Here is a 10,204-nt window from a genome sequence, read left to right on the forward strand (position 1 = left end):
GACACCAAATTTGGTACACATATACAGGGGACTATTCTGGGGTCACCTGCAAAAAATTGCGCCGCTTGACCACTAGTTGGCGCTATAACACCACCTCAACTTTGAAGGTCTGTAACTATAGAAATATGCGACCGATCAACTTGACCTTTGGCACCGGTGCTCCTGGTCTAGGGTACTATCTATGTCTAAAAGGAATTTCGCGTAGCTCAAAAAACATGGCCGCCATCGGCCAATCAAGAAAAAGCAGGTATTAGACAGGGTTAACGGAGGCCGATCAAAACGAAACGCGTTGGGCCTGTTTGTCTCTTGGCCATGAAGGTCTGTGCAGAGTAAGAAAAAATTCGGCCTCCGGGAGGCGCTATCACGTTTTTTCAGTGTTTAAGTGATTGTGTATTATGCAGTGTTTCAGATATCAACAAGATCTTCATATCATTTAATAGAGGTACTTATAATGAACAACTTTTCCTCAAGAAGCATTTGTCTCAGTCGAATCGTTTGTTAGATATTCATAATTTTCTTATAAACCTACTTTTGCGAACTAGTCCTAGGTTTTTTGACCGATCTGAACCAATCCAGTGCTGGAATATTCCTTAGACACTGAATATCAATAATTATCAAAAAAAAAGTTGAACTTTGCACTCATCGTCGCAATACCACGGTCAAAAGTATGAAGAGGCGGTGCCACAAATACTTAAATGGCCATCATTTATGATAGGAATGAGATATCAACACGAAATTTGGTACACATATGTATAGACCTAGGCAGAGGTCACATGCAAAACATTTCAGAGATTGTCCACTAGTTGGCGCTATAACCTAAGAACAAAGAACGATGGCTATAGCATATGTATACGACACATAAATATTTGTCTGACCTACTTGTTATTTTGCACTTAACATCTGCTTTCAGATTCTTATAAGGGTCTATTAGGATAATTACATATCTTAGAAAACATGAGACCAACAGCCAGCCAGCATTAACCATGTACGAGTCCAGTGTAATGGTGTGCGATTACAACTAAACTGATGGGCCTGTTTGTCTTATGTTCTCAAGTGTCTGTGAGGATTTTTGGCTCATCATTCCGGAAATATTTGCATCTAGAACAACGGGTGTTACGTTAACTGTCCCCTAGATCAGTAATTCTCAAAGTTATTCCTGGAGTCCCACTGCTCTGCACATATACAAAAGTCTTCTATTTTAAACAAATTTACTTTAATCATCAGTGGAGATTTGTATGAACTGAACTGATTGTGTCAGATGAGAGAATCATACAAAATGTGCCAAGCATTGGGTCTCGAGAAACCACCAATAGTGTCTGTCTGCGGAGTGCAAGAGAGGGGCGTGCCGTTAAGCGGCGTAACTTTTAGCAGGGGGCGGAAATTTAAGTTGTCCAAGTCACACAGAATCCCGCGAGATGTCCGACTTCCGCTAAACTGACACGGCACATCCGCTAGCTAGTTTAATAGTAAGACGATTGTTTATAGCTCTCTTTCAACTTTAGCGTAATGACAAATAACATTACTGCCGTAAATGTTTTAAATTGAGGGCACGGAGGAAGCTATAAGACGCCCGGATGGTCTTATATCGTCTCATCCATCGTCATTGTTAACGTGGGTAGACAATATGGCCATATACGGCATATATGGACATATTTACCAACCTAAAATTATTAAAGTACCTTGGCATACCAATATTCAAATCGTGAACTGTTACACAATGAGGGTGATTTCATCTTTTTTTTAAGTAAATGTGCACCTCAGACAGTTCAATATGTATTAAACCAAGATGAAATTCATTTGCAAACTTGCAAAGACTTAATTCTTTTTAAGTTTTAAGAGGAATCTACAGTGCTCACGTGGTTTTATAAGAAATGGCTAACAGATAACATCTGGTGATATTGTGAAGGTTTATAAAAAATAACTATTCACAACAGGTAACATTGTAAAGGTGTATAAAAATAACCATTCACAACAGGTAACATTGTAAAGGTGTATAAAAATAACCATTCACAACAGGTAACATTGTAAAGGTGTATAAAAATAACTATGCACAACATGTAACAACTGGTGACATTGTAAAGGTTTATAAAAATAACCATTCACAACATGTAACATCTGGTGACATTGGTTATTTTTATAAACCTTTACATTCACAACATGTAACATCTGGTGACATTGTAAAGGTTTATAAAAATAACTATCAACAACATGTAACAACTAGTGAGATTGTAAAGGTTTATAAAATAATTATTCACAACAGGTAACATCTGGTGACATTGTAAAGGTTTATAAAAATAACTATGCACAACATGTAACAACTGGTGACATTGTAAAGGTTTATAAAAATAACCATTCACAACATGTAACATCTGGTGACATTGGTTATTTTTATAAACCTTTACATTCACAACATGTAACATCTGGTGACATTGTAAAGCTTTATAAAAATAACTATCCACAACATGTAACAACTAGTAAGATTGTAAAGGTTTATAAAATAATTATTCACAACAGGTAACATCTGGTGACATTGTAAAGGTTTATAAAAATATCCTTTCAGCAAGATCACCCTGCCATAAATTATAACAAAGCATTATGAGAGGCATCAGGAGCTGATCCCAAGTGTATAGCTGGAAGCTGTTGATGTATGTACAGTATTGGTAAAGTGCACATGAATGCATTTTATAATAATAATGCATCCAATGTCAACCCTGTGTAGAGCTGAGAAATGTGGTTGTTTCTCAGCAGCAGTAATGTCCAATGGTGCCAGCTCAACACACTGGTGCAGTTTCCCAGGCAGGGCTTAGTCAGGGGTGCCCAAACTCAGTCCTGGAGGGCCGGTGTCCTGCAGAGTTTAGCTCCAACTTGCATCAGAGCACCTGCCAGTAAGTTTCTAGTATGCTTGGTAAGACCTTAATTGGCTGCTTCAGGTGTGTTTGATTAGGGTTAGAGCTAAACTTTGCAGGACACAGTTTGGAAACCCTTTGTTTAGATCAGGGGTGACCAACCCTGTTCCTGGAGATCCACCCTCCTGCATATTTTAGCTCCAACCCAGCTTTAACAAACACACCTGACTATAATTTTAAGGTTGCCCTGAAATGCTTGATTGGCAGGTTCAGGTGTGTTTGATTGGGGTTGGAGCTGAACTCTGCAGGACAGTAGATCTCAAGACACAGGTCTGGTCACCAATGGTTTAGATTAAACCAGGACTGGGCACTTATATTAGGACATTTTCGTTTTTACAAACAAACCTTACAAAAACAAGACTGGTGTGCATCTTGAAACAAAACAATGGCACTGATATATGTTGAGATGTGTCAGTACAAGGTGTTTTTTTAATTACAGTAGCTCAAACATGCATTTTAGCCCGGAAACAGTATAAGCCCTGTCTGGAAAACCGCCACATTGTTTTACCATAACAGATATGGGTTGTTTAAGGTTGAGTTGTGAGTTTGAAGTGTAGACAGATGGATCATCCTATTATATTTCTGCATCACAGTTAAGGTGCATGTGGATGGTATCACCCTCACAAGTTGTCCACTGCATCACTTCACATCAATGCAGCTGTGAAAATAATAACCATAAACAAACATATTTTACATTTGTACTTAAAATAAGCTTACATTATGAGAATATACAATGGCACCCATACTAAACAGAATAGGGTTTGAGAGAGATACATTAAAAACGAGACAGTAGTACACACATCCTTTAACTCCAGTGTTATTATGACGTTTAGTAGGTCATTAATTAATTAACTGTCATTTGAAATGTCGACAACTTACAGGAATAACTGTAAGATTCTAATGTACTAATATCTAACGTTACTATCGCAATCAGGAAAATATATAGGTGAGCAATGAAACTCATGCAAGATTTGTTGCATTTTGTTAACTACTCGTTACTGATCATAAGTGTAATCACAGAACGGACTTCACAAATCTAACATTAGGCTAACAACACATAGCTAACGTTAGCGAGCTTACCTGAAACGGTCGACCTTAATTAAGCCCCTGGCGTGACTTCTTAACATGTGTCGTAGCCGAACCATTTCTCGGGAAAAGGATGTTCGTCAGTCGGCTTCCCGTCCATTAAAATTGGTACGAACAAACATGAGGGCGCTTGGATGAGCAACTTTAATAACGCCTTTAGCCGCCGTATCTCTATGCGGGCAGAAGAGAAGACAGAATGACAACATCTCGTCCTGACGTCTCTTCTTCTTCTTCTTCTTTCGGGTTTAATGGCGGTTGGCAACTCAACTGAAAGGTGCATTACCGCCACCTACTAGACTGGAGTGTGGGCATTAGAATGACATAAAAGGAAAGAGAGATAAAAAAAAAAAAAATAATAATAATAATAATAATAATAATAATAATAATAATAAAAATAAAAATAAATAAATAACTAAACCCTATCAAAATCTTTCACTTAACCCAGTATTTTTCAAAAATAAGATAAGTAAATTGTGTATTTTCCCAGATGTTTCCCTTAATAAAAGCTCAAGTGTCATACTTTGTTCGTCTATTTGTGTTTTTCATTTTACCCTATCTTCTTCATATTTTGTGCAGTCTAAAAGTATGTGTTTTACTGTCTCTTGTACATTACATTCAGTGCATAAACCAGTGGGATGTTTTCCTATTCTATACAATGTTGTGTTTAAACCAGTGTGACCTATTCTAAGACGTGATACTATCATCTCTTCCCTTGGGCTCCTGCCCTTCCTCATGCTTGTGACTACTTGACTTTGTATACTGTATAAATGACGTCCTGTATCTGCTGTGTTCCAATATTCCTGCCATATTTTAAGGGAATGTTGCTTTATGATAGTTTTGACCTCTGCTCTACTTATTGGTACGTGCGTATCTATGATTTCATGATTTGTAGAGCTTTTTGCCAGCATATCTACAGTTTCATTTCCTTCCACCCCTACATGGGCAGGAACCCAAAGGAAGGAGACATCTATTCTTTTATTATGAAGTGTGAGAAGCAAGTGTAGTATTTGATGAATGAGGTCTTGTCTGCATGATGCTATCCCAGATTGAATACTTATTAATGCTGACAAACTGTCTGAGGCTATAATGACCCCTTTGTTCTGATTATTATTATTTTTCTCCACCCACTCTAATGCCAGTACAATTGCTACCAACTCCACAGTGTATACTGACAGGTGATCTGTTGTCCTCTTTTTGACTGCTATTTCATATCGAGGAATAAAAAAGGCTGCACCAGTACGGCCTGTTTCTGGCTGCTTTGATCCATCCGTAAATATGAATACTTCCTCTTGATACTGCTCTACATAATTTTGAACTATTACCCACTCTGGCATTATCTTTGTATTTTCTTTTAGTATTTGTTGTAAACTTATATTTACATATGGCTTAACAAATTTCCAGGGTGGAATAGTTGATATTGCTACAGTGGGTCCTATTTGCAACTGATTGAGACCTGCATTTTGAGCCTTATTATTCCCCACCCATCCGAAACTGCAAAAATTGCGTTTACTATGCTCTGCGCATTCTTGCAAGACAGTTCTTGTGGGGTGGACCATTTTATGTCCTTGTAAATTAGTCCAATATGCCAACATGATCTTAACCCTTCTTATACGTAACGGCATCTCTCCTGCCTCCACTTGTAATGCATTTACAGGTGATGTTTTAAACGCTCTGGTACAAATCCGAAGAGCCTGTGCCTGCTCCACATCAAGCTTTTTAAGGTTAGATTCTGATGCTGACATATACGCTAAACAACCATAGTCAGAGGCAGTTCTCATGAGAGCCTGATAAATGTTTATTAGCGATGCTCTACTCGCTCCCCAGTCTCGCCCTGATAAACATCTCAACACGTTATTGATCTTCTTACATTTATTTCTGACCTTATCAATATGTTGACACCAAGTCAGCCTCTCGTCAAAGATAACCCCTAGAAACCTAACCACTTTAACTTGTTCCAAATCGTGTCCATACAATTTCAGTGGCACTACTTTGTGGCTCTTAGAAAAGCATATAACTTGAGTTTTGGGGATTGATAGTTTAAATCCCCATTTATAAGTCCATTGTTCAACTTTCTCTATTGCATTTTGCATTTTCTTTCTTAAGTATTCTACATTTCGACCCCTAACCCAGAGTGCTCCATCGTCTGCATAAAGTGACTTACCTACACTTCCATTTACCTGATCAAAAATGTCATTTATCATAATATTGAACAGTATGGGGCTGCAAACACTACCCTGTGGAGTACCATTTTCCACAATACGCCTACTTGAATACTCTGTACCAACCTTAACTTCTATTGTTCTACTATCCAGAAAGTCCATTATCCAACCGAATAATTTACCCTTTATTCCTAATTTGTCAAGTTTAATAAGTAGTCCATCCTTCCACAGCATGTCATATGCTTTTTCAACGTCAAAGAACACAGCAATTACACTTTCCTTATTAGTTTGTGCTTTCCTAACTTCTGCTTCTAAGCATAAAACAGAGTCCATTGTCCCCCTACCCTTACGAAATCCTGACTGATAAGCTGAAAAAAGACCCTTACCTTCCATATAGTAGTTTAACCTATCTGTTATCATTTTTTCCATGACTTTTCCTAATTGTGACGTCAACGCTATAGGTCTATAACTTGACGGGTCTACAGCATTCTTACCAGGTTTGAGTATAGGGACTATCACTGCCCGTTTCCATTCATGTGGGATTTTACCTGTATTCCATATCATATTAATAAGCCTTAATACTAACTCCAATGACACTTCTTTCATATGCCCTAGCATGCTATAACATACAGCATCTTTCCCTGGTGTTGTTTGCCGTGCATTTAAGATAGCCTTTTTAAATTCAAATATAGTAAAAGGCAAGTCCATATCCCCTCCTGATGCATTTCTACTTTCTTTAATTTCAGGGTTTTCTAACAAAGTCTGACTCCTATTCTGTTTATCTATCGTAGACAAATTACCAGAACTGTGGATTTTCACAAAAGTTTCTACCAAAAGCTCTGCTTTTTCTGCATTACTAACTGCATTCTTGTTGTTGCTAAATAACACTGGCATTTCCACCTTTCTACCTAATCCACTCATTCTTCTAATGGTTCCCCATATGTCTGACAACTGAGTTTCGCTTCCAATTTTATTGCAATACTCTCTCCAATACATGCGTTTGACCGATCTAATCGTCTTCCTAACTACTGCTTGTGCCCTTTTATAGCGAATTAAAGTTTCTAATGTGTGACGAACTTTAAGCTGTTTAAATGCTTTATTTCTTTTTTTAACTGCTATTCTACAGCTATCATCCCACCACGGCACGCTTTTCCCCTGTTTATTCCCTGTACTTTTAGGAATTGTTTCTTCTGCTGCTTGTATAATGGCTGTGACTACTTCATTGTTCAATTCATCCACATCTGTTATATCTCTATTCATTATTTCTACACACTTATTCCCACTAATTTCTTGAAAAGTCTCCCAATCAGCTTTATCTAATTTCCACCTTGGTATTTTCGCTTCCCCATCTTGGTGTATCTCTATGCCTATTCTAGTCATTATTGGATAGTGATCACTACCCACTGTTGATTTACTCATTACTTCCCATACACTAATTCCTGCAATTCCAATTGAAACCAGTGTTAAATCAATGGCACTTTCTGTGTTACTTGAACTATTATACCGCGTGCCCTTTCCATCATTTATACACACTAGCTCCTTATCATCTATAAATTTCTCTATTGCTAATCCATTTATATCTGTGTTTTTACTTCCCCATAACGTACTGTGTGCATTAAAATCTCCGCATATCACTATCTTGCCCTGCAGTGATCCACACACTATTTCCAACATTCCATCACTTAATCTATTGCACGGGTTGTAAAAATTAACTATTTTAATACTATTTTCCCCTGACCATACTTCAATTACAACAGATTCCTTTTCTTTCCCTTTATTAATAAGTTTATATCTTACCCCACTTTTAACAAAAGTTGCTACTCCTCCACCTTTACCTGTTTCTCTATCTCTCCTAATTGAATTATATCCATACAATACAAAATCCAACTGTGGTTTTAACCATGTCTCTTGCACACATATTACTTGAGGTTTATCCGCTAAATCTGAGACAAAACTCTTGAATTCCTGTCCATTTGCTATAAGGCTTCTGGAGTTCCATTGCAATATTGTTAATATCATAAAGAGCCACCAACCCATGACTGCGAGTTTGCACTTCCTGCCATTATCATTTCTTCCACTACTTCACAGCTAAGTCCTTTTATTCCTAGATATTTTTCTGCTGACTTAACTATTATTTTGATCTTTTCTGTCTTTCTGTCTGTCTGTGCCGAGCAATTTATCACCTCAACCATAAACAACACAAATTCACTTTTACTCATAACCAACAAGTCTTTCTTTGCCTCAATTTTTCCACATTTCTCACAAGACGTACTCACATTTTCTTTAACTTCTGGTTCATGGGTTTTCTTTTCCTTAGAGACTTTCTTTACAGCTTCTGCATATGTTATTCCTTGCAGTGATCTCACTCGCTGCACCTCCATTGCTCTCTTGCTAACTTCACATCCACGATAGGCTGAACTATGTTCTCCGCCACAGTTACAGCATTTCAGCTTTACCCCTTCTCCACACTTCCCATACTCATGTTCACCTGAACATCTACCACATCTTTGTTTACCTTTACACACAGCTGCTACATGACCATATTTTTGGCACTTAAAACATCTCAATGGGGGAGGGATGTATGTTCTGACCTCGTAGCTCATATAACCTATATATACCTTACTTGGGAGTCTTGTGTCATCAAACTTAATCATAACAGACAAGCTATCACTCTTTTCCCCGTTTCTAGTTGTTTTAAGGCGTTTTACCTCCAGCACTTTTGCCCCTGCTACATTGTCTTTGATTTGATCTTCTTTGATATTTACCGGTATTCCTGTAATAACTCCTCGAACCCACAACTTGTTTCCAGCCAGGGCACATTTTATTCTCTTATCATCTATTGTGGCCAATTCTATGGCTCTTTCTTGTTGTTTTTTATTCCTACAAAAAATCAACAGTGCTCCACTTCTTAACACTTTTGCATTTTTGATCTCACCTAACAATTTGTTTATCGACTTTGTTAAATGAATCGGATTCCACTCACCAAATGACGACCCCTCCTGAGTTAGCTTCATGATCACTTTATACTCTTCCTCTTGTGGTTTACTTATTATTGTCATACTTTGTTCACTATCCGTTTCATCTACATTATATGCTACTTTCTCCTTTTTTTTTCCGTTTTCTTGATCTCATTACATTCCAAACACTCCTATCTCTCCCGCCTTCTTATTCAAATCCCATCTCACTTCCTGTCTCCTCACTTCCTTCCGCCATCTCCTACCCAGTCACAGTCTAGCTGTTGCCAACCTGTCGCGCGCCTCACCGAGTCCTCGGCCAGTCGTCCTGACGTCTCGCGTGGTTCTGTGTAACTTGGACAACTTAAGGTTACGCCCACTGCTAAAAGTTACGCCCCTTAACGGCACGCCCCTCTCTTGCGGTCCGCAGACAGACCCATCTCGAAACTACTGCGTTTCAGTGAGTTGAAAGTACTTCTCTAGATGTTTATGTTTATATGAAAAACTATTTTGTGAATTTACTGTACTATATCTATTTTATTTTTAAATCAAATCATCAAAATGTATTAAAACTAATTAAAATCTAATTATATATATATATATATATATATATATATATATATATATATATATATATATATATATATATATATATATTAATTTTAGAAACTCATTACTATAATATTACAATCAAATAGTTTAAATTAAAACTTAATAAAGTTTAAAGGTTGAACTGCAGATTAGTATGGTTTACATCTAGGTAAATATTCATTTCTACATTCATTTCTGTTCTTATAAAAAAGTTATTAATTTTTTTTCTAGAATATTTACTCTATTAATACATAACTGAGTATTATGTAAGGAGTTACAATCATAAGATGTATAACATTGAAAGAGTTCAATAAGTCCACTAGGTATGGCATCAAATACAACTGCAAATTCCTTAGCAGTTACTGGAATCTTATAGTGATTGAGGAATTCACAATAATTAAAGAGGTGACCATCATCTTTAAATAACTGCCTCACTAATATTATATTATTATCATACCAATTTCTATAAAATAAGGATCTGTTTCTTGTATAGAATATTCTTGTTATT

General features: G+C 37.0%; 1 long non-coding RNA gene across 1 annotated transcript; it reads right to left on the minus strand.

Annotated features, from left to right (window-relative positions):
- Positions 1–3,048: 3,048 nt before the first annotated feature.
- Positions 3,049–9,149, minus strand: LOC141365275 (uncharacterized). The gene is made up of 3 exons (XR_012370499.1): positions 9,135–9,149; positions 3,987–4,289; positions 3,049–3,564 (listed from the first exon to the last, which is right to left on the minus strand). It is a non-coding gene; the product is annotated as an uncharacterized lncRNA (long non-coding RNA).
- Between the last annotated feature and the right edge of the window lie 1,055 nt (positions 9,150–10,204).

The sequence above is a fragment of the Misgurnus anguillicaudatus genome, chromosome 7 (genome assembly GCF_027580225.2).
Source record: "Misgurnus anguillicaudatus chromosome 7, ASM2758022v2, whole genome shotgun sequence".
In the NCBI taxonomy this organism is placed as follows: domain Eukaryota; kingdom Metazoa; phylum Chordata; class Actinopteri; order Cypriniformes; family Cobitidae; genus Misgurnus; species Misgurnus anguillicaudatus.